This window comes from Papaver somniferum, chromosome 5, assembly GCF_003573695.1.
Source record: "Papaver somniferum cultivar HN1 chromosome 5, ASM357369v1, whole genome shotgun sequence".
NCBI lineage: Eukaryota > Viridiplantae > Streptophyta > Magnoliopsida > Ranunculales > Papaveraceae > Papaver > Papaver somniferum.
Window position 1 is genome coordinate 112,871,388 of NC_039362.1, and position 27,485 is coordinate 112,898,872.

Genomic DNA, 27,485 nt, shown 5'->3' on the forward strand with positions numbered 1-27,485 from the left:
TCAAGAAGATTAGATGAACTATCAGTCAAAATGATATCGTCAACATATAGTGAGAGCACCATCATGTCATGGAGTTATCACTAACAGACTTCTGAAATCCATATGATAATAAAAATAAACATGTTAGAGCACTGCTCGGTCGAACTCGCAAGTGCTATCTCAAGCTTGTTTGTCAATGTTAGTGATCAAAACTATAAGTCTTGATTTCTAGTCTACTTATAGTAATGTATCGTACTAGGATAGATTGTGTAGTTGAGCATTAGACTTCACGGCGTTCATCAATAGAAGACGAAGAACTACTAAGGAGAACTTGTGGAACTTCATCAACAAAAGGTATGTGGAGACTAAAACTCATCTATCACTTGGAAAGTCTATTTCTACTCTATCTCCTATAATGAGACAAAAGTCGTATTACTATATAGTATTCGATTATGCACATTCGAGATTTCGGGCTGAGTTTAACTCGCTTACATATTTATCGAAATATGTGTTGGTAAGCTTTCGCTTCAACCAAGTTCATCTTATATTCTTGACGAAAGTCAAAAGATCATGTGAAAATCTCCGAGTAACATCTTACATGGTTTGTGTGATACAATCATTTGGTTTAGACTTGGAATCTTTCGTTATGATTATTTCAATAACTTAAAAAATAACTTTGATGCTAATAGTGTGTGAAAACGGCTATTGTCATCGTCTAAAAAAGTTTCAATGATTGAAATATATTTTAGAACACTTAACCAACATTGGATTATAAACATGTTATGCACTCTTGCATATATGTAATCCATGTCCGGGAACCATAGTATGCATACCCGTATTCATACCTGTTGGTTTGAGAAGTCCGGGAACCTAAGTACATGTACCCGTACGCGTACTGGCGAAGGGTTTGAGTCCGAAAATTTCTACTGGGTTTGGAGGTATGCGTTCCCGTTCGCATACTCGCGAAAACCAAACTTGGTTCGACTACTTAAGTATGTGTACCCATTTGCATACTGAGTGGTTAAAGTTCTAAAATCGGTTGTGACATGAACTAATACATTTATATAATAAGAAATGCATTCTTTGCAAACCATGGCTATAATGTTCATGAATTGATTCGAGTGAATCAAATCGATTTTGCTTCAATTGTGTTCTTGTATACTTCTATGAGAATATAACAATTGAACAACTCTTTAACTAATCTCATTTGAGTCATTTGAACTAGTTATGGTTGAGATGAATAAGGTTGATATGAGAGTGTTCATATTGCTAACCACGGCTAACTACTGTTGAGCCAACATGGTGTACACGTTTAGGTACGGTTACTCAAACCTAAATGAAGATACATTTCATTTGTGTATAACAAGCTAAGTTCGATCTAACGGTTGAAAGATATTAGCTTGAGTCTAATCAGGTTTTCATCTAACGGTGAATATTGAATGCTTTATTACCAAGGTAACTTAGATTGCAAACTCTGATTTGAAAACTATATAAGGGAGAACTCTAACAACTGGGAAACCTAATATTGAACTCTAGCAACCCTGATTTGAAAACTATGTATGATACTGATTGCAACTAGAGTCAATTCTTCTTTAACCTTAGGTTTTTCACGAAACCCTATAGGTCAACGACTTAAAGACTTCATTGGGATTGTGAGGCCAGACCTAACTATTTTCTTTGTAGTTGCGTGTTCTGACCTCACTTCTTTGCTAAGATATGCTTCATTCTATTTTATCAAAAAAATGTAGTAATAACATATCCCTACTAAGGGAATGGGATGATATCCATCACTGGTGTTATACGTTCGAGAGTATATCTAAGTATTAAAAGTAGTATATATAGTGGGAATATGCAGATTACCGTTTGCAGGTACGTGCACAAAAGTTAAAAGAGGTATGTATTAATAACTGATTGCACAAATGGTTTATGATTAGACAGATTGCATAACGTGCTCAAACAGGGCATGACACATATTGTACGTTTGTCACCCATGTATAACTTCTACACTAATACCATAGAATTTTTAAAATTTGTGGCCTCTGTTCTTTGGTGGCCTCAAGCGAGGCTATCATCGCTTTAACTACATGGCCGGCTCTGCTCAAAAGTCTATCTACTCTATCTCCTATCTTGAGACAAAAGTTGTATTGCTATATAGACTTTGATTATACACATTTGCTATTTCGAGCCGAGTTTATCTCGCTTATCTATTTCTCGAAATATGTGTTGGTAAGCTTTCGCTTTGGCCAAGTTCATCTTTACCAGTGACGAAAGTCATATTAGTTTCAATTACTTGAAAATAGCTTTGACGAAAAATGGTTTGTGAATAACAACTATATAACGTCCTCTAAGAATGTTTCAATGATTGAAATGAGAGTTTAGAATATATAGCCTTGGAAAGATATAAACATTATGTGGTAACACATATGTGTGTAAGTCCTTATTCCTTGAACCAAAGTATGCGTACTTTACTGCTCAGAAAAACCGGAACTAAAGTCCGCGTACCAGTACGCGCACTGTCGGAAGTTCACGTCCCGAGAATTTCTGCTGGAGTTTGTGAACTGAAAACAAACTTATTCCGGGTACTTAAGTCCGCGTACCAGTATGCGTACTTAAGTTGGTTATTTTCTAAAAATGGTTATTCGTGAACTTAAACTTATATAAACTAAGGAATGCATAATTGTAAACTGTGGCTATAAAGTTCATGAATTGATTCGAGTGAATCAAATCGTTTTTGCTTCGATCATGTCTTGTATAATTCTATAAGATCTAAGCAATTGAAAAACTCTCTAACTAGTTCATTTGAGTCATTTGAACTAGTTGTGGTAAAGAAGAATATGGTTGATATGGAAGTGCTCATATGGCTAACATTTGGTTAACTACTGTTGAACCAACTAAGTGTACATGTTTGGGTACGGTTACACAAATCTAAATAAACGTGCATTTCATTTGTGTGTAACAAGCTAAGTTCGATCTAACGGTTGAAAGATATTAGCTTGAATCTAATCAGGTTTTCATCTAACGGTGAATATTGAATGCTTTGTTACTAAGCCAACATTGATTATAACCCCTGATTTGAAAGTCTATATAAAGGAGAACTCTAGCAACTGGGAAACCTAATCCCCACACCTCCTGTGTGATACTAGTTGTATTAGCTAGAATCGATTCTCCTTTAACCTTAGGTTTCTTCTCGAGACCCTGTAGGTTAACGACTTGAAGACTTCATTGGGATTGTGAAGCCAGACCCAACTATTTTCTTTGTAGTTTCCTGATCTGATCTTGCTGTTTCTCGTATTTGAGTACAATCGTAAGATTGGCTTGAGATTGATTTCTCCGATAGGCAAGATATAAAAGAAGTCACAAACACCTTCGTCTAATCGTTTGTGATTCCGCAATATCTTCTTTCGCTAGTCGATTAAGATTATTGTGAGGTGATTGATAATTCTGGGCTATTCTTCGGGAATATAAGTCCGGGTTATCAATTGGTTCTTGTTCACCTTGATTTATCAAAAGACAGAACAAAAACTCGTAGGTATTTCTGTGGGAGAAAGATTTATCTATTACCGTAGACTTTTATGTATGATACAAATTTGTTTATTAAAGTCTTCGACTTTGGGTCGTAGCAACTCTTAGTTGTGGGTGAGATCAGCTAAGGGAATCAAGTGCTAGTATCCTGCTGGGATCAGAGACGTAAGGAGCGCAACTGTACCTTGGATCAGTGTGAGATTGATTGGGGTTCAACTACAGTCCAGACCGAAGTTAGTTTGTAGTAGGTTAGTGTCTGTAGCGGCTTAATACAACGTGTGTTCAATCTGGACTAGGTCCCGGGGTTTTTCTCCATTTGCGGTTTCCTCGTTAACAAAACTTCTGGTGTCTGTGTTTTGTCTTTTCCGCATTATATTTTGTTATATAATTGAAATATCATAGGTGGTGCGTTGAATCGATCTATTGGGAAATTCAATTAGACTCGTAGATTTCTATTTGCTTGAGTAAGTATTGAATCGAGAAAGCGAGATATAACTCTTTGATATACTTTTATTAAGATTGAGTCTGATTGACTAATTGATTCTCTTAAAAGTATATTAGAGTTAGTCCATACAGATTGCTAAGCAAAATATTTGGTGTGGTTGTTAGACCCCCGCTTTTTCAATCATCAATATGGAATTTGTGCCTTCCGAACAACAATTGGCTGATATTTTCACCAAACCATTAGACACTGCTACATTTCAACACTTACGCCAGTCTATTGGTGTTGTTATGGTTCATTAGTTTTCCAAAATTCTTGACCCTTCACTTATCTCGATCTTTTGGGCAATTGAGCTTGGAATTCCATGTTAGTGTTGCTTCAATTCTGCATTTTTTTCTAGTAGTTCAATGTCTGGTATGTATCTTAGTATCCAAAGAAATCCTTATTTTTTTGTAAAAGTAAGGTCGCTCTTGTTGTTCCTTCGGGAATGACATTTTATGGGGGAAAGTTCTTAAATGAACTTGTGCTTAATTTCCAAATCTTTGTGGGGAGTGCAGTTGTGGAATATTATATGAGTTTTCTTGTATCATTATAAACTTCTTGATAAATACACTAAGTTTCGACTATGTGAAATCATCGAAACAAATTTGATATGTTCTTTTTCGGTCATGAAGTATCTCTATGAAAATTTCATTAGGATCCCACTAGTTTTCGTACCTTTGCGAATTTATATTGACAAAAATGGGTAGAATTAATTCGTAGTTCACACTACAAATACATATGGTTTACGAATCATTATGTAAGGGAGGGTGGTTTTCATTGTGAGATGAAGTGTTGACTAAGGGGGAGTGATACATATCACCATAGTATTGTTGTCAAAGTTGTGATACAATTGAACTTTGATGTTGTGTAATAATACTATGACACTGTATAACAATGATTGAGAGCAATTGTTTTCTCATTGTTATGGATACGGATCTTCAAAAACTCGCAAGCGTTGCTATCTAGAGCTTGTTTGTCAAGTTTAGTGATCAAAACTATAAGTCTTGATTTATAGTCTACTTATAGCTATATCTCATACTAGGATAGATTGTGTAGTGGAGCTTTAGACTTCACGGCGTTCATCAATTGAAGACGAAGAACTACTAAGGAGAGCATGTGGAACTTCATCAACAAAAGATATGTGGAGACTGAAACTCATAAATATCTATCACTCGGAAAGTATATTTCTATTATATCTTTTATATTGAGATAAAAGTCGTATAGATATATAGTATTCGATTATACACATTTGATATTTCGAGTTGAGTTTAAATCGCTTACATATTTCTCGAAATATGTGTGGGTAAGCTTTCGCTTTAACCAAGTTCATCTTATATAAGTCAAAAGATAATCATGTGAAAATCGCCTGGTAACATCTTACATGATTTGTGTGAGACAGTCATTTGATGTAGACCTGGAATGTTTCGTATTGATTATTTCAATAACTTGAAAATAGCTTTGATGCCAATAGTTTGTGAAAACAACTATTGTCATCCTCTAAGAATGTTTCAATGATTGAAATAGAGTTTAGAACACAACCATATTGGATTATAAACATAGTATGCGTACTTACATATATGTTGATCCAAGACCGGTATAATATGCATACCCGTACGCGTACTGGCGAGGTAGGGTAAAGTCCGGAGCCTTGGTATGCATACCCGTACGCGTACTGGCGAACTCAGTTGAAGTCCGGGAACTATTGTATGCATACCCGTACGCGTACTAATTCAACTGATGTTTTGGATGTGTAATAATATGTGTACCCGTTCGCATACTGTCGGACACAGTCCAAGTCCGGCTACTTAAGTATGCGTACACGTTTGCATACTTGAGTGGGTTATGTTCTAAAATCGGTTGTGCCATGAACAAATACATTTGAATAATAAGGGATGCAAGCATTTGTAAACCGTGGCTATAATGTTCGTGAATTGATTCAAGTGAATCAAACCGATTTTGTTTCAATTGTGTTCTTGTATACTTCTATGAGAATATAACAATTGAACAACTCTATAACTAGTTTCATTTGAGTCATTTGAAATAGTTTTGGTTAAGATGAATAAGGTTGGTACGAAAGTGTTCATATGGCTAACTTCGGTTAACTATTACTGAGCCAACTTAGTGTACACATTTAGGTACGGTTACCCATATCTAAATGAAGGTACATTTCATTTGTGTGTAACAAGCTAAGACCATCTAACGGTGGAGAGATATTGCTTTGGTTTCAAGCAAACTTAGCTTGGCTCTTTGATCAGGTTTCATCTAACGGTGAATATTAATTGCTTTGTTCCAAAGCTATCAATCCCTGATTTGAAGACTATATAAGGGAGAACTCTAGCAACTGGGAAACCTAATCCCCACACCTCCTGTGTGATAGTAGTTGTGACTAGAGTCGATTCTCCTTTAACCATAGGTTTATTCCAAAACCCTGTAGGTTAACGACTTGAATACTTCATCGGGATTGTGAAGTTAGACCCAACTATTTTCTCTGTAATTGCGTGTTCTGATCTTACTTATACTATCGTGATTGAGTACTATCTTTTCTAAGATTTGCTTGAGATTTATTTCCGATAGGTAAGATTAAAAGAAGTCACAAACATCTTCGTCTCATCGTTTGTGATTCCACAATATCTTGTGTCGCTTCCATACGAGTAAGATTATTGTGAGGTGATTGATAATACTTGGCTGTTCTTCGGGAATATAAGTCCGGTTTATCAATTGGTTCCTGTGCACCTTGATTTATCATAAGAGGGAATAAAACTCATATGTATTTGTGTGGAAGACATATTTATCTATATCAATAGAATTTTCTGTGTGAGACAGATTTGTTTATCAAGTCTTCGACTTTGGGTCGTAGCAACTCTTAGTTGTGGGTGAGATCAGCTAAGAGAATCAAGTTTGTATAATCCTGCTGGGGTCCAAAGACGTAAGGAGCGCAATTGTAACTTGATCAGTGTGAGATTGGTTAGGGCTCAACTACATTCCAGTCTGAAGTTCATTGGTAGTAGGCTAGTGTCTGTAGCGGCTTAATACAGTGTGCTTTTCAAAGTTGGACTAGGTCCCGGGGTGTGAATACCAATATTCTGCAGGGCACGTGTCACGATCTTAGTGGCCGCATTCATAAGTTAACTGTGTAGCCCTCGCTATACATAAAAGCCTGAGTTACAAACTATACCTTCGTAGATCTACTTTATCTCGTCCCAAGGAAGGATGCCTCGACGGTTGAGATCAGAAGAGTAAAAGCCTAGTCTATAAGGAGGCAGCTGGCGAAGGGACAAAGGTAGATGGGATATCTAATCAGCATTAAATGCTCAAATCCCTTATCTACATGCATAACCAAAGCACGTGGAGAGAGATTATGTGGCAGCACCCGATTGGTAGAAGCTGGCGGTGAACTAAGGTACAACCTATACTAAGGTTGGGGAGTTCCCGAAGGAACGTGGGTCAGCTGAGGTGGAAAGGTTCGACTGGATAAGGCGAGCGGTGAACGAAGGTACAATGTGTGCGATGGACCCAAAGGCAGCAAAGATATACCTGGAGCAGAAGGGGCTATAAATACCAAGCCTCACCAACAAAATAGGTGCATTCAATATCTAGGAGAGAAGATCTAGTCTTAAGCTTATACCTCTTTAATGTTTAGAACTTAAGTATTTACTTCAACTTGAGTTCTCTCTATTACTTTGGGAAGCATTTAAGATCTTTGTAACCACCATACTTAACACAAAACAATCACTCATTATCCCGTGGACGTAGACAAATGTCGAACCACGTAATCTCTTATGTCTCATGATAACTTAGAAGCTTTTACATTATATTTGAGTTCTTTGTTATTATTGTGATCTTTAATATCTTTTACTACTTAGCATTATCAGTTCAACAGAGGTATCGATACTACTTAGCATCTGATTCTCTGAGCTGTATACATTACGTAGACTACGGGAAAATGAGTAGTCACAGTTTGGCGCCACCGTGTTTTGCTCACGAGCTTGAGTTTAGACATAGTTTTACGTTTAACTTATGTATCTTCTGAAACGAAGGGATCTGTGTTCCAAAACGATGAATCTCACTGTCTAGTGATTCGTTCATCCATTATTTGTGTATGTTTTTTGAGTTCACAGCCTCTAAAGACATACCTTGTTACAGGTCTACAAAAACTTTACAAAAAACGTACTCACAAAACGTTAAAATCTTTGTTTTATACTAAAACAGCCTTTTTTAACATAACATATTTTAGATCTGAGAATCTTTGACTGATAGAGGAATCTCAGTGAGATTAAGGTAGAAAGATCTTCCAAAGCATTCAATAACCTTGTTTTTCGCGAGATCTGACACCTCCTTTTATTTGGTTTTCAACATTTAAGGTTGTTTTTTCCAAGGGTGTCATAAGTATTTAATACCTGTCTTTCAAAAAATTTATTTCAGTCCTTTTCTGAAAAAGCTACTCAGCCATCTTCTGTGTAAGAGCATTAATTGCTACTTTTGGCGAATGCACCTAAGTAGCAGATTCTGTCAACTTTCTGTAACCGCAGGATAACGAAAGCCGAAGGCATGCAGAAACCAAATGAGGTACCAACAAGCTCACGACCAGCACTTACTAGAGGAAGATCTCAAAAGCCGTCTCAAGCAAATCAAAGAACCGAAGCAGAGGACAGACAAATCGAAATAACAAGAAGAACGATTGCTAACAAATCACCTATTCCTGCCAAAGGGATGGGGCAAACATCAGGAGCTCAACCACTTTACGACATGCCGTTACCAGAGCATCCCACCAATACGCAGCCACCTGCGGCCAACGCAGGGTTACCCAGAACCTTAGTTCCTACGGGACGAGGGTTGGGAAACCTAACTCCAATTCAGATATATCCAGACGCACCAGTTATAGAAGAATGAGCATATAACTCCGAAGATCCGGCCGACAGCACTCCTCAGGGAGGTGGAGTCCAAGACGAAGACCAAATGGAAGCAAAAATAACATCCTTGCTACTCCGTAATAAGGAGAACGAGGATGCAATGCACGAGATGTCTCAAGAGAACCAGAACCTCAAAGGTATGCTGGACATACAAATCGAAGGCTCCCAAGGTCACCCTCCACCAAAAAGGCGTGAAAACGGAGCTATCTCAAGAAGAAGAAGGGTGTATCTCAACCCACCAAAGACCAATCAACCTAAGGGAGCTAGGAGAGCACACCGCGATCCAGACGAGACGGACTCGACATACAAGCCCTCTCAATCCTACTACGACGAAGCATTTTCAAAGATGGTAACAATGTGAACATGGTTATGGAGCAAATGGAGAAAATGCGGAAGGAGATACAAGGCCTAAAAACTGGCCACGCAGGCGCAAGACTAGAAGAAGTGCTTCAAGAGGCAACCACATCCCCATTGTCTTTTCGCATTTTGAGGGAGCCCATCCCTCCGAAATGCTCGGTACCTACGTTCCAAGCATACAACGGTACCTCAGATCCCACAGCCCACTTATGGTATTACACTCGTGTCCTTGCCCATTGGGAAAGAGATGAGGTAGTACATTGTAGGTACGTCCCTGCAAGCTTGACGGGATCAGCACTAGCCTGGTATGACAATTTACCAGCAAACTCAATTGACTCTTTTGAGCAATTGTCCATGGAGTTTTTGGAGACATACATGTACAACAAATCAACAAATGAAGGGTTAGATAGGCTATTTGCTTTAGCTATCGGACCCCGGGAAACATTGATGCAGTACACAGACAAGTGGCAAAAGACGTGCCAAGCAATTGGAAAAGTCAATCCCGAAATTAGCATTAACTGTTATAAGTATGGACTTGATAGAACCTCAGACATCTTTGTGGAGATTCACAACAGATCCCTCGATTCCGAAGGAGAGCTCAGGGTTGTCCAAGACCGCTACATCAGACTCGAAGAAATCCAGAAGGACAACCCCAGGGCACAAGCAAAGACGACAACATCGCCACAACGTACCAACTCCCTGGAACCAATTCCGGAGATACCTAAGCGACAAAACGAAGCCGGGGCAGGACCATCTCTCGAGACAAACGATCCAAATACGGAGATGGCAAAAGAGGCAAAGGAAGAGAAGAATTCGTAGATAAAATCTACACGAAGCTGAATACAACGTTCTCTCACATTCTCAGCAAAGAGGGATCAAACCCGGGCTTTCCTTACCCTAATACTAGGGGAAATCATCCAGACAAAACGAAGCGGGCTAAGGAGTATTGTGCATACCACCAATACTACGGGCATACAATTGATGCGTGCTACCATTTACGGAAGGTGATCCAGAGATTCATAGACGAAGGAAAATTGGAGTACGTAGAGATACAACCAGCTGAAACCGAGGAAACCCCCAAGAAAAGGGTAGAATTACCCCAGGATGGCAAGTATATCAACATGATCACCTTTTCCAGCGGAGGTTAAGAAGAACTGCTCGAAGATATCCTCGAGTTAGATCGAAAAAGAAACAAGCTAGAAGCCCACGAGGTGTTCAAGCTAAGTGGACCACCTACTAACACTTGGGAGGAATGGATGGCCACACCATTAACATTCTCAACAAAAGACGTCAACCAGGAGGTCGAAATGCAGAACGATCCATTAGTGGTCACTCTTCCAATACACGGATGGAACGTTATGAAGGTCCTTGTTGACGGGGGCAGTTCGTTAAATGTACTATTTTACGAACCCTACCTACGCATGGGTTTGACAGCGGAACAAATGGATTCTTCTACTTGCACCATATACGGTTTCAACGGAGCAGTCTCTAGGCCAAAAGGAGAAATTGTCTTGCAGGTACGTGCAGGGCCCTTAATAACCAATACACGGTTCTGCATGGTGGAAGCACCTTCGCCCTACAATGTAATTATGGGCAGATTATGGGTCCATAGATTACGAGGAACAACTTCGACATATCATCAATACCTACGATTCCCTACACACATGGGTGAGATGGAAATCAAAGATGACCAGCAAGACGCAAGGCTATGCAATCTAGCAGAGGTCAGACTCAAGGAAGAAAGAGCTGCTACCCAACAACACGAAAGAAAACGACGAAAATCAAACACCATGGAGGTGAAAGACGGAGCCTCCTCAGTTCCCGAAGCCATCTCAGTTCCAAAGACAAGCACCTCTGCCACTCGCAGCAGGATTCATACGAGAAGTCAAATATCCTACGTGGATATCTAACATGGTAATCGTACCTAAGAAGAACGGAGGCGTGCGCATTTGCATCGACTTTAGAAATCTCAACAAAGCGTGACCCAAAGATAGCTGCCCACTACCAAACATTGACCAACTGGTCAATGCAAACGAAGGGCACCAGAGACTATCCTTCATGGATGGATACTCAGGCTACAACCAAATAGCTCTTGCAGAAGAAGATCAGGAGCATACTGCGTTCTTTACCCCATGAGGCTTGTATTGTTATACAAGGATGCCTTTTGGACTAAAAAATGCGGGGGCAACATACCAACGATTAGTGGACAAAATCCTTAAGCCATGGATAGGCAAGATACTAGAGGTCTACGTGGACGATATGCTCGTCAAGAGCAAAGAAGCAAAAAACCACCTGTCAGACCTAAGGGAGATATTCGAAGCCATGAGAAATTTCCACATGAAGGTGAACCCGGAGAAATGCACGTTCGGAGTAACCTCAGAAAAATTCTTGGGATACTTGGTAACTAAGCGAGGAATAGAAGTAGACCCTGAAAGGGTCAGAGCAATAATAGAGATGCCATCTCCACAAACTTTAAAAGGAGTGCAAAAACTTAATGGAATCTTGGCTTCCATGGGAAGATTCATAGCAAGGTCGTCGGATAAATGCAAAGCATTTTTTGATACACTAAGGAAAGGAAACATGTTTACATGGACCGAAGAATGTGAACAAGCCTTTCACAAGATCAAAGAGTACTTAGCATCAGTACTTATCCTGCAGAAACCGGAGCCAGGTGAGATACTCATCTTATACTTAGCAGCAACAAGCTACGCTGTGAGCGCAGTATTGGTACGAGACCAGGGCAAGGAGAAAAACGTGTATACTACATTAGAAAGACACTCAGTTCAGCGGAGCGTAACTATACCAAGGTGGAGCAGCTCATATATGCCTTAGTAGTGGCAACACAAAACTAAGGATATATTTCGACGCACATACCATCCGAGTCTTCACAATAGCTCAGATAAGTCAAGTCCTGGACAACACGGAAAAGATCGGAAGGGTAGCGAAATGGTATGCCATGATCAAACAGTTTCACATAATCTTCGAGACAAGGAAAGCTGAGAAATCACAAATCTTAGTGGACCTACCTCTCAACGACGAAGCAGAAATAGACGACATCCCAAGAATGGAGGAGGATAAGCTGGAACCAGAAGACATCTTGGAACCACAAAATTTACGAAGGTGGGAGATATTCGTAGATGGCTCCTCCAACGGAGAAGGCGCAGGCATAGGGATTGTGATAACAACCCCTACTGGAGATCGACTCATCTATGCATTTAGGTTAGAATTCGAACAACACACTAACAACATCACGGAGTACGAGGCGGTCATACACGGTCTACGCTTGGCACATGAGCTAGGCTTATCAGATGTTCGTCTGACTAGTGACTCACAGCTGGTCATTAGACAAATCGATCTCAAATATCAAACTCTGGATACGATATTGTCTTCATACCTAAAATTAGCACAGGAGCATGCATCAAATATCGAAAAAGTCACATTCAGACACGTCTGTCGGAAAGACAACAGACACGCAGATGCCTTAGCATTTATATCATCAATGCTGAGGGACAAGAATACCACCTCCGTGCAAATTGGGAGGATATACGAACCTTCGATAGAAGGGCCAACCTCAGGCATTGGAGAAGCCATGGTCGTCCAAACTCGGGCCATGAGGGAAGCAGAAAAGGAGAAAGAATATGAAGGGATAGAAGAGCCAGATAACGAAGCTGACGAGTCTGACAAAGACCTGTCCATGTCGGACGAAAGCAACGAAGACGAAGCAGAAGAGGATTGGAGAATCCCAATTCACCAGTATCTTGATAAAGGTACCTTACCAACAGACGTAAAACTCGAGTCCAAGGCAGCTATGTACAGCCTACGTGATGTGATACTGTACAAAAGGTCATTTCTCGGACCTCTGATGCGGGGCCTCTCACAAACCGAAGGCAGGAAAATACTACATGATATACACAGCGGAAAAGCCGACAACCATAACGGAAGAAGGTCCTTAGCAATCAAAGCCAAGATGCAAGGATACTATTGGCTGAGCATGGACGAAGATTCAAAAAATGTGGCTAAGCGCTGCGAAAGATGTCAACGCTTTTCCAGGAAGATTAGGGCACCAGCAACGGAGCTCAACTCAGTCATCAGCCCATGGCCATTCGTCAAATGGGGGGTTGATATTGTTGGACCTTTGATAGAAGGGACATCAAAAAGAAAATTCCTTATCGTGGCTACGGATTATTTCACCAAATGGGTGGAAGCAAGAGCTTTGGCGAGAATTAGAGACACAAACGTCTTTAAATTTTTGTTTGAACAAATCATCTGCAGGTTCGGGATACCAGCCGCCATAGTCTCTGACAATGGCAAGCAGTTGGAGGGAAAGAATATAGACATGTTATTCAACACTTTCAACATTCAGAAAAACAAGTCCACTCCGATGTACCCTAAGAGCAATGGACAAGCGGGGGCTGTAGATGGTGGATTTACAACAAAGGGAAAAACCGTAAAATCATGAGGCATGTATTTGACGCGGCTTTCAAGCATGCAACGATTCATATTTTACGAAGCCATGATGAATATGTTTTCGAAAATCCTCTACCAGCTGAGCGTTCGATCCCTGGCATTTCATCGTGCCCTCTATGCAGAATAACATGTTTGGGCGGTTCTCCGTAGATTGAGGACTTAACGCCTTCAAGACATCGGTGATACTCACTGTTCCCTGACTGCAGGAGAGTGACCCACCTCCACATAAAAGAATAGATGGGCGGCGGACGCCTTCAGGACGTCGATGACACTTCACCGTTCCCTGATTACGTGGAGAGAGTGCATAGATTCAGGCGGTTCTCCGTAGATTGAGAACACTAACGCCTTCAGGTCGTAAATAACATCGTGACTCCCTGACTGTGCACCACTCATAATAGATGTGACGCTTTAACTGGATAATATCTTTTCTGAAGTAGATTACCGCTGTCGTGACATTCACTACTGAATTCCAAGAATAATCTATCATTGCTCCTATTCCATGGTCGAATCCACGGCCTGATCCCATGGAATGGCAATAAACAATTGTTTTGATTCTATGATCGAATCCATGGCTTGATCTCAGAGAATAGCAATGAAACAACTGTATTATCTCATTACGCAGATTTCATGATCGAATCCACTGGTCTCATGAAATGGTGATAGATAAATATTAATTACTCCGATTCTATGGTCGAATCCACGATCCCATAGGCTGGTAATGCTCGTTTTATTATTCTGAATTCATAGTCGAATCCACATATGATCCTATGAATTAATAATGAACAACTATTCATTTTTATTACTCAGTTTCATGAATTATTCTCCACTAAATCTCATAAATTAGTAATAAATACTCAACAACCGGGCATCTGGACCATCACTGAGTAAGCCCCACAAAAATGGTGCAAGTGTACTCTACAATGATGCACGACTGAGCACCCAGATGCACGAACGAGCATCCAAAAATATGAAACAATGGGGAATCCCTCGCAAAACAGGAGAAAACATTAAAAATAATAATAAAATAATGGAGGCGCGCACGGTGGGCCCGCCGTCCGGCTGTGCCCTAGCCACGGTCGGTCCGTGCCCCTCCCATTATTTTTCCTTATTTTATTTTCATAAACTCATGAGGGTTCTCCATCTTAGCAAAATTCCTTATTTTGTGCAAAACTTGTGAATTCTCCATAACTTGGTGGATTCTCCAAATAATATTATAAAATAAGGAAAAGTGGCCGGTCCCACACCTCACAATCCTTAGCTTTTTATAATTAAACTTCTTTTTTCAATAAAAACTCATGGATTCTCCATATCTTCAAGGACTCTCCATAACCTCAAGGATTCATGAAAAATAATAATAAAATAGGGAAAGGTGTGCGGGACCAGGCAACTTGGCCGGACGGCCATGCCTTAGCCGTGGCCGGTCCCACACCTTGCAATCCCTAATTTCTCATAATTATTATTTTCCCAATTCATGAAACTCCTGGGTTTGAGTAAAATTCGTGAGTTCTCCATATTTTCTCAAATATTGCTCGAATCACGAAAAACCAAAAGCCAACATGGTCACATGGCCGGCTAGCCTCTCACGGAAATTTTAAATATTAAAACATTCTTATTTTAATATTTTTAAAATATTGATGAATTGAGCATACATGCTCATTCCACCAAAAAATCGAGAATTCTCAGCCAAGATGAAACTTTTCTGAGAATTCATGATATTGCTCAAATGCGCATCAGAAAATACTGAAAATATCAATATGGAGACACAAACATCATGGTAACACGTGCGTGCCTCTATGACCGACCAGGTCGTTCCTAGGGCTTGCACGAAGCCGGTCCCACACGTGTTCGCAATTCTGACCTAATTTGCTCAATTGCTCATACTGGGCCCGAACTCTCTCCAACCAACTGGAGAATCCTCCAAACGACCAACAATCGGTCACGTGACCACCAAGATCCGGTCCCATACCCTCTTGGTCGGTCCTCATCTCTCATACCTAGGTTTTACACCTAATGTTGAACCCAGTAATATTTTCAGTAAATGGTGAATCCACCATTTATTCATGATTTCTCACCAACTCTCAAACCGAGAATCCTGATGCGTGCTCACTCGAGCACTGGGCACCACATGGACACTCCTCATCCCATGTGGTCGGTCCTTCTTGATTCATGATCAATTTTCAGCAATTCCCCAATTGATGGAGGATTGACCAAAAATTAGGTTTTTCGAATGAACGCTCTATGAAACCATCATTCTGAGCACTCTTCGAAAACTAATAAAATTTACGTTGATTCACTAATCAACATGAGTATTTTAATTGATATTTTACTGGGTCACCTCACCAGTAAATAATTGGGTGAATCGATCAACACTTGCTCGATTACCCGAATATAATCAATATTCGGCAATTCATCGATAATTCGTCGAATTGAGCAATACTTGCTCAGTTGCACGTCAGATTATCAAAATCGTTAATTTGGTGAATTGAGCAATACTTGCTCAGTTGCCCATCAAATTCTTAATATTCAGTAATTTGCAAGTTGAGCAATACTTGCTCAGTTGTCCATCAAATTCTCAATATTTGCAGAATTGAGCAATACTTGCTCAGTTGCTCATTAAATTCTCGTAATTCACAGAATTGAGCAATACTTTCTCAATCGCTCAACTAGTTGGTAATCCATCATACTGACATCTTTTCAGAGAACTACATGTTCAGCCCATGAATCTCCGAGCATTCACCATCCATGCTTGATTCACCAAACTTAGACTCATTGTCTAATCAGTCAACAATTGACTAATCAAAACACGTCTGCCCCGCAGACTCCATGATTTTTGAGACATCAATCACGTCACAAATGGGGGGATATCACTTAGGGTTTTGGTCTGGCGGTCTACGGCACGTGGATTCATCCACAACGAGAAATGTGCGTAAGTCATGTAAACGGTTGAAGGAGTTAGCAAAGTAGTGGGTGCACGATCAGTCAAGTCTCCACACGACATGGAACTGACTTTACCACGATCTCCCACTTTCGCACTCTTTCACTCAAGAAACCGTCATGCTTACAGGGATTAGTGGTTCATCATTCTTGCAATATAAATAAGTCAAAATCGAGGACGACAAATCATCAATATCAACGTTTTCCGTCAACAACTCGATACAAACTTATTCACAGAACTCAACTTCAGAAGTTCACCATTATTGCAGAAACCTTCAACGCACCCACAATCCTCGATCATCACTGATCCCACACAATTCTCAGCTTCCCTCCTACAGATCAACCCATCTCCCTCTTTGCGACCGAATTGACTCTGGAACGGCCATTGTCTTGGTTTAGGCCGGAGTCATACAGATTGATTTCCCGAATCTAAGCACCCCCTTTGCAGCGGTGTATCTGTGTGAGGATTAACATTTTTCCCGGTCGAGGAGTCTCGACACCACGTTCGTCTCTCCACTTCCCGAAAAACCGGCGACCCGTTTTTCCCCATCCACAGATTGGCGACTACAGTGGGAGATTAATCTCTCGGTTGCAATTTCACATTTTCACAAGATGGCTGGTCTTAGGTATGGGTTAGTCACAAATCCCAACGCAAACAACGCCATCACTAGTAACAATGGTGGTACTCCAGAAACTACTCTTGCTTCCAACATCGGTGCTGGTCATACCACTCCTTCTCAAACCAACAAAGGAACCTGCAGGATTCATCATTCGTGAAGTCCTGGAACGCTTTATGGAGAATCGAGGAAAGGGCCATACACCATCCGTGCACCGTCATCAGCCTCCATATCCCGCTTCTACACAAAGAATCCCTCTCCCAAAGGGCTAAAATTCTCCAACGTTCACACTCTACAATGGAATGAGAAATGCTCGAGAACGCGTCTCTCGATTCCTGGAAGCACTAGGAGAGCACGAACACGACCACGTCGTCCGTCTGAAGGAATTCTCGAAATCCCTGACAGGCCGAGCATACACCTGGTACAACAACATTGCACCAGGGAGCATTGCTAGTTGGGGAGAGATGGTTAACGCTTTCTACCGGAAATATTTTTCGTCTCAGAGCAGATTACTCTCTCCGACTTAGGAAGAATGTCTCAGAAGAACAATGAACGTCCGAACGACTATGTGAAGAGGTTCAGAGTCCAAGCTTTGGATTGTCATGACACGAATGTCATTGAACAAACAACTAGTGGACTTGTGCATCAACATAATGATCCCGGTCTACAGAGCCTTGCTGGAAAATCTCCGGTTCCAGACTTTCTCAGAGCTTCATGAAGCAGTCAAACGATCAGCGACTACTTCACCTGCTTTCCTGGAAAGAGAAAAGTCTACAAGATCGAGGAACCTCGAAGCAGCCGACGCCTAGTCAACAATCAGCGCAATCTCCAACCTTCCACGAACGTTGTTTCTGAAGGAAGCAAAAGGAAAGCCGAAGCACCACAATAAAGCATACTTCTCCGATCTCTCAGGATCCTTCGGAAGCGTAAAGAAAGGATAACCGATCCTGAAATACACAAACCTCAAGCCTGCATCAACAAACGAGGAAATGATCCAACGGGGACTCAAACTTCCATCTTCCCACTGAAGAAGTGATCGAGTTACTGGAATTCTGGATTCAAGATGATGCAATTTACTGTTCATCAGAGAGAACCAACTGAAGGAAAATGGAGAATCCCAGAACCTTTACACTCTCTGAACAACCTATCAAATAGGCAGTTCAATCCTTGGTCGAACATATATGATCTATCTGTCAAAGGCACAACGGAAAGACATGTTCACAGCACCGCATTACATTGTGTCAGACATCTGTCTATCTCGGAAATACTCCTTGAACCTTCATCCATGGACAAGAAGATGCAAGACTGGGGACTGCTTACCACAGTCCATCTCCGAGGCAATGAATTCAGAAGAATGATTGATCGGTACTAACACCGTCATCAACATCATTCCACTGAAAACCCTCAGACGCATCCGCAGGCATCATTCGACGAGAATCTACTCATGATCCCATATCAATCAGAAACCATGAAGGAACGCTCAGAGATACTTGTGGCTACATCGCTCTCAAAGTGAACATAAGTTCAACAAATCAAGTTTCACGTAATCAGGAAGACCCAGGATAACATGGTCTTCAGACGAACGTGAATCCAAGATGAAAACATGGCTACTGACATTCATCTGGACGTTCCGCACTCAGGCAAGTCTCGTTCCATGTCTGTGTCATTTATTTCCTCACATGCTATCCTAGCGTGGGGACTCAATTCTTCTAGCAACTCTGCTAGACGATATGAATGGTAGCTGCACCGCATTAGTATTTTACCAAGTGGTTGAATCTGACGTTTCTCTGAATCGAGCATTGAGGCATGCATTACTGAGATGACGTCAAAGCATGGAAAAGAACACTTTGAGCGTTTCTCCATAGCCTTAAAGGAGTGTTCATGTGTGCCATAAAATAAAAAAGCTCTGATATCTGCACAAGTGTTGAATCCCACTACCGCAACGAAAAGATGCTGAATCAACAGAAGATAGTTTGGACCGATACGATCAAACCTAAGACATGCTCAACACTCAAGCATTTAAGAAGCCCTCAAATCGTATTTCCAATCAAAGAGTACACCTTCGATAATGGCGCCTCTGGATTCAGCACAAATACCTCGACACTGATTCAACACCAAAACGATCAAAGTGTAACTGAACTACAATTAATAAGTCTACATTATCCCATGATAATACTTCTAAAGTAGATGCAACATCATTCATCCATGGATACACAAACTCCTTCAACATACACTGGGGACTTGATCTTATTGGAATTTGCAACCTGATGTGATTCCATGAAACTTCATCGATGGGACTTCTCTACGTTACAAATCACTGCACGGCTGAGGAACTTCCGCTCTTCACCACAATGAAGACCGGTGCTGCTGTCTTCCACAACAACATCGATTCCAGAGAACTTCATATGATCAGTACGCCTTCATCTTTGGAATGCTCAACCCACCAACTAGTTCGTGAAGGTAAAGGCTCACTGGATGGAGGAGCAAAGATTATGTTGATAATCATGGTTCTAGTCTTTTCGGTCTCTGGAACAACTTCAACCACGGTATCAGCATCGATAATAATCTCTAGAGGAACACCATACATGATCTCAGCATCAACAAGGATCTCTGGAGTGTAATCACTCGTGATCTTAGCATCAACAACGGTCTCACGAGCAACATCCCCATGACAGGGCTTCATCAACTAACCATTCTCTGAAGTGTTACGCATGAAGCAGACTTCTCCAAGTACTAATGCTTCATATCAAGATGTGCAGACATGATAACATGTTCACATGAAAGTCTTTCCGAAACTTGCACAACTGGCGGGCACAATTCCAAGCCTTCTACAAGATGTTCTCATCATCTCTACAAATGGGATACAACATACTTCAGCCCGTGGGTTTACAAAAACGTACCAATGTGTGAGGAATGGGACAATACTTCCTTAACGAAATATGTTCGTCTATGTCTCTTGTACAACATACCAAAAGTGCGCATCAATCGGACATACAAGCTGAAAGATATGGCTTTTACTGTCAGGTCTATGAAATCTGAAAAATTTATACGGGATTACAAATTACAAATGTGCACGCTTCTTTGGCCGATCTCAGAAACTCCAAATTGAGTTATTCTTGTCTCATGTGATAACCCATTCTCTTAGCTTCAAAAGTTGGGGTCAAGCACTGAATTCCGACATCGTATGAGGTTTCTACAGCTTTCAGAGCATACAACATGCAAGCAGCTATTCTTAGACGGGATTCATAACTTTCACAGTCGATCGGTGTCCACCACGTCTTCCCACTAAGTCCTTCATCAAGGTATCTCCAACTTTGACCATCTAGGTCTTTACATCAATTTCTTTATCTGGGTCCTCTATCTAGGTCTTTCCAGAAGAAAGGAAAACGAAAATGGGAGATTTCTCTACCTGGGTTCTCTACTGGGGACTGGCGGTTCACTGATCATGGCGATTAGTTTCAAAGTCCAAGACCCGTGGCACCAGACTCTCATGTGCTGATCACTCATCATAAAAGGAATGCTACCACCGGTACATGAAACCATGGTTATTACATCACTCCCTCTCGAGAGCAACCTCAGTTATGGCCCCGTGACCAGGGTTTCAGAAGCGATGTTTCTACGACTGACAGAAACAAGATGGCATTGCAAGCACCATGCTCATGTATCAATCAAGGAGTCCTGATCTCAATTTAATCAATGACATCAAAATCCTTCACCAACCGTTCAAGACACAAGCGAATGGTCTAAAGACACAACATGAGTGTTTTGCGACAAATCCGTCTGAAGTAATTTTACACTGCCTTGTACAAAGCGACGAGCTGGGAGCAATTGATGAAGAATCTAGGGATGAGTCATATATCGTTCTCTTCGTATGGACGTACTCTACAACATATCCAAAATTCACAGCAATTGGAGAAGCGAGCAAAGAGATGTGGCCAAAACATTGGACTACATGTCAGCTGAAAAATTTCTGGAAGTCTCCTGGAACTTTATTGTTTCACCTTTTTTCAGGCCCTAAACATGCTTAAAATTCAAAAATCTTCTTTGTGAAGGCTTGAAAATTTCCTGGGCATGAGGATACATATGCAAACATCGAAAATCCGACTCTAAACGAGGATTCTACGGTGTTTTTACTAAAAGCTGAAGTCTGAAATTTTCTGGAGATATGCTTACTAGGGGAGTCTCTAAATCATTCGAAGGCTCGGCAATGCCGGAATCTCCATTGGAAACGCCGCTATCTCCATTCGGTTCGGGAATTCTCCATATTCCCATATCCCAAAGAAGAGCACGCTTCATCAACATGCTGCTTATCTACAATGATTTCTTCCTGGATTCATCAGCAACAATTATTTCATTCAAGGAGATGCCACGATCATTTGCACGAAAAAGATACTTACATCGACTTCTTCATCAGTGCTGGATTCATGAATTGTTTGCCCGAGAACAAGTTGAAGACCGCCAATCGATGGAGTAAAAGTCTGAAAAGAAATAACAAACCTTGGTCTCGTGTTCCTAATTGCATGGGAAAAGTCATGACACAAGGAGCGCTAACAACTCACCAAAGAAACAGCTAAGGACTGCACGTCATTTGCTAACATCATGTAGTCCTTACTTTTGGATTCTGCGCTCCCGCAGGCTTTCTTCCATTTCCGTGGAGTCTACATTGATCCAGGATCTCACTATACGATCATACTATGGTAAAACTAATAAAATAACCAGGAGTACAACTCAGTATGAAGGATCTCTCACCACCACTCAGAGGTCCCAGAAGTACCATTTCTTAAAGTTTCGTCCGTAGAGATGTTATCTCTGGAAACACCATCTTTAGAAGTGTCATCATGGGAGTCAGTCATTCTTGCAAAGTGGCTACTTCAGCACGTCGTTCATACAGAGCGCAGGACTCAACAAAACAATGAATCATGGAATAAAGGTGCTCACAACAGCGTCTACAAAAATGGTAATCCTCAACTCTTACCTATTTACGGTTTCACAAACTTAGTGATAATAACGTAAAACCCTCGAAAAACTTGCTCGCTTCTTCAAACTTGCCAAGACGAGCAAAATTCATTATTTAAAGTCAACACTTGACTTTTCATGAAACTATGGATAGTTCACATAACCTTTCATGTGAACATTCGCTGATTTTATACATCTGTGCATACACTATAAAATCGCCAAACTCATACATACATTATTTCATCACGTATACAATTGTTTGCTTTCAGCAATTATTCAAAACCATAACGTGATTTTCATAAAACTGTGAACAATTCACGAAACTTCCATCATGTGAACAATTCACATAATTTTCACTTTGTGAGCCACTCCCACTAGGTGAACATTTCTGGGTTTTTGTGCATACGCTGACAAATCACGGAACCCAAACAATCAACGTTTTATCAAAAAATTGTTTACCTCTAATAATTGCTGGAAATCAAAATTTTGATTTTACATAAATTTTTACTGAGTGAACATCCACTGGTTTTTCGAAAATTGGACAGACGTCCATTCTACAATTGCGAAAACTCACATACAGATATTATTTCACCGTGAATAATTGTCTACTTTCAATAGTTGTTCAAAATCAAAACATTGATTTTACAAAAATATATAACGTGAAACTCACGTAACTTTGAAAATATGTATTTTCTTGGTCCCTCTCGTGAGCATCTGTCTTTGAAACGAGAGTATATTTTCAAAAATAAAAATTTTCATGAAAGCTCATAGACAAAATTTTATATCATTAGACTCAAGTCTATTTGGTTTGTTTCTTAAACTAACGAACGAACGCCTGTTCTTAAAACAAGGATTTCCTTTTTGGGGTCGAACCTGTAAACGCTAAACTGACCAAAACTGGACGTCCGACTGACCAAATCACCTGAAAATCACCATTTAATGCTTACTGCGGAACATGATTGTTCCTCGCTAAGCAGGGAACTTAATGTAGATGGTGGATTTTCAACAAAGGGCAAAACCGTAAAATCATGAGGCATGTTTTTGATGCGGCTTTCAGGCATGCAACGATTCATATTTTACGAAGCCATGATGAATATGTTTTCGAAAAGCCTCCACCAACTGAGCCTTCGATCCCTGGCATTTCATCGTGCCCTCTATGCAGAATAACATATTTGGGCGGTTCTCCGTAGATTGAGGACTTAACGCCTTCAGGACGTCGGTGATACTCACTGTTCCCTGACTGCAGGAGAGTGACCCACCTCCACATAGAAGAATAGTTAGACAGCGGACGCCTTCAGGACGTCGGTGACACTTCACCGTTCCCTGATTATGTGGAGAGAGTGCATAGATTCAGGCGGTTCTCCGTAGATTGAGAACACTAACGCCTTCAGGTCGTAAACAACATCGTGACTCCCTGAATGTGCATCACTCAGAATAGATGTGACGCTTTAACTGGATAATATCTTTTCTGAAGTAGATTACCTCTGTCGTGACATTCACTACTGAATTCCCAGAATAATCTATCATTGCTCCTATTCCATGGTCGAATCCACGACCTGATCCCATGGAATGGCAATAACAATTGCTCCTATTCCATAGTCGAATCCACGGCCTGATCCCATGGAATGGCAATAACAATTGCTCCTATTCCATGGTCGAATCCACGGCCTGATCCCATGGAATGGCAATAAACAATTGTTTTGATTCTATGATCGAATCCACGGCTTGATCTCATAGAATAACAATGAAACAACTGTATTATCTCATTACTCCGATTTCATGATCGAATCCACTGGTCTCATGAAATGGTGATAGATAAATCTTAATTACTCCGATTCTATGGTCGAATCCACGACCCCATAGGATGGTAATGCTCGTTTTATTATTCTGAATTCATAGTCGAATCCACATCTGATCCTATGAATTAATAATGAACAACTATTCATTTTTATTACTCAGTTTCATGAATTATTCTCCACTGAATCTCATAATTAGTAATAAATACTCAACAACCGCGCATCTGGACCATCACTGAGTAAGCCCCACAAAAATGGCGCAAGTGTACTCGACAATGATGCACGACTGAGCACCCAAATGCATGAACGAGCATCCAAAAATATGAAACAATGGGGAATCCCTCGCTAAACAGGAGAAAATATTAAAATAATGGAGACGCTCACGATGGGCCCACCGGCCCGCCGGCCGTTCCCTAGCCACAGTCGGTCCGCGCCCCTCCCATTATTTTTCCTTATTTTATTTTCATAAACTCATGATTGTTCTCCATCTTAGCGAAATTCCTTATTTTGTGCAAAATTTGTGAATTCTCCATAACTTGGTGGATTCTCCAAATAATATTATAAAATAAGGAAAAGTGTGTGGGACCGGGTAACCCAGCCGGCCGGCCATGCCCAATCCGTGGCCGGTCCCACACCTCACAATCCTTAGCCTTTTATAACTAAACTCCTTGTTTCAATAAAAACTCATGGATTCTCCATATCTTCATGGATTCTCCATATCTTCAAGGACTCTCCATAACCTCAAGGATTCATGAAAAATAATAATAAAATAGGGAAAGCTGTGCGGGACCGGGCAACTTGGCCGGCCGGTCATGCCTTAGCCGTGGTCGGTCCCACACCTTGCAATCCCTAATTTCTCATAATTATTATTTTCCCAATTCATGAAACTCCTGGGTTTGAGTAAAATTCGTGAGTTCTCCATATTTTCTCAAATATTGCTCGAATCACGAAAAACCAAAAGCCAACATGGTCACACGGACGGCTAGCCTCTCACGGTAATTTTAAATATTAAAACATTCTTATTTTAATATGTTTAAAATATTGATGAATTGAGCATACATGCTCATTCCACCAAAAAATCGAGAATTCTCAGCCAAGATGAAACTCTTCTGAAAATTCACGATATTGCTCAAATGCGCATCAGAAAATACTGAAAATATCAATATGGAGACACAAACATCATGGTAACACGTGCGTGCCTCTATGACCGACCAGGTCGTTCCTAGGGCTTGCACGAAGCCGGTCCCACACGTGTTCGCAATTCTGACCTAATTTGCTCAATTGCTCATACTGGTCCCGAACTCTCTCCAACCAACTGGAGAATCCTCCAAACGACCAACAATCGGTCACGTGACCACCAAGAGCCGGTCCCATACCCTCTTGGTAGGTACTCATCTCTCATACTTAGGTTTTACACCTAATGTTGAACCCAGTAATATTTTCAGTAAATGGTGAATCCACCATTTATTCATGATTTCTCACCAACTCTCAAACTGAGAATCCTGGTGCGTGATCACTCGAGCACTGGGAACCACATGGACACTCCTCATCCCATGTGGTCGGTCCCTCTTGATTCATGATAAATTTTCAGCAATTCCCCAATTGATGGAGGATTTACCAAAAATTAGGTTTTTCGAATGAACGCTCTGTGAAACCATCATTCTGAGCACTCTTCGAACACTAATAAAATTTACGTTGATTCACTAATCAACATCAGTATTTTAATTGATATTTTACTGGGTCACGTCATCAGTAAATAATTGGCTGAATCGAGCAACACTTGCTCGATTACCCGTATATAATCAATATTCGGCGATTCATCGATAATTCGTCGAATTGAGCAATACTTGCTCAGTTGCACGTCAGATTATCAAAATCGTTAATTTGGTGAATTGAGCAATACTTTCTCAGTTGCCCATCAAATTCTTAATATTCAGTAATTTGCAGAGTTGAGCAATACTTGCTTAGTTGTCCATCAAATTCTCAATATTTGCAGAATTGAGCAATACTTGCTCAGTTGCTCATTAAATTCTCGTAATTCGCAGAATTGAGCAATACTTGCTCAATCGCTCAAATAGTTGGTAATCCATCATACTGACATCTTTTCAGAGAACTACATGTTCAACCCATGAATCGCCGAGCATACACCATCCATGCTTGATTCACCAAACTTAGACTCATTGTCTAATCAGTCAACAATTGACTAATCAAAACACGTCTGCCCCGCAGACTCCACGATTTGTGAGACATCAATCACGTCACAAATGGGGGGATATCACTTGGGTTTTGGTCTGGCGGTCTACGACACGTGGATTCATCCACAACGAGAAATGTGTGTAAGTCGTGTAAAAGGTTGAAGGAGTTAGCAAAGTAGTGGGTGCAATATCAGTCAAGTCTCCACACGACATGGAACTGACTTTACCACGATCTCCCACTTTCACACTCTTTCACTCAAGAAACCATCATGCTTACATGGATTAGTGGTTCATCATTCTTGCAATATAAATAAGTCAAAATCGAGGACGACAAATCATCAGTATCAACGTTTTCCGTCAACAACTCGATACAAACTTATTCATAGAACTCAACTTCAGAAGTTCACCATTATTGCAGAAACCTTCAACACACCCACAATCCTCGATCATCACTGATCCCACACAATTCTCAGCTTCCCTCCTACAGATCAACCCATCTCCCTCTTTGCGACCGAATTGACTCTGGTACGGCTATTGTCTTGGTTTAGGTCGGAGTCATACAGATTGATTTGCCGAATCTAAGCACCCCCTTTGCAGCGGTGCATCTGTGTGAGAATTAACACTTTTCCCGGTCGAGGAGTCTCGACACCACGCTCGTCTCTCCACTTCCCGAAAAACCGGTGACCCGTTTTTCCCCATCCACAGAGGCGACTAAAAAGACGATAGCTATGAACTTGAAAAAGAAGCTAGGAGCATACAAGAAAAGATGGTGTGAACGGATACACAATGTCATATGGGCCTACCGAACTACAAGAAGAGCATCTACGGGAGAAACTCCGTTCTTGCTAACCTACGGAGCCGAAGCAGTCATCCCAACGGAGATAATACTGCCAACAACAAAAACGGAGGCATGGGAAAAGAACCTGACGACGGACCTGATGCTCGAAAAGATTTATAATCTCGAAGAAAGACGATAAGTGGCTTTGCAAAAGATGGTAAACTACCAGCGAAGGCTAGCATGTGAATACAACAAACGGGTTATCCCAAGAAACTTTGTGGTCGAAGAGTACGTGCTACGAGAAATACCACCGTATCAAAGAAAGAAGAAGTGGGGCAAGCTAGATCCGACATGGGACGGACCCTACATCATACACGACATTGTTGGGAAAGGATCATACTACATAAGGAACCAAAAAGGTGAAGTATTACAACACCTCTGGAACACAATGTACCTAAAGAAGTACTACCCATAAATGGTTATTACTCAG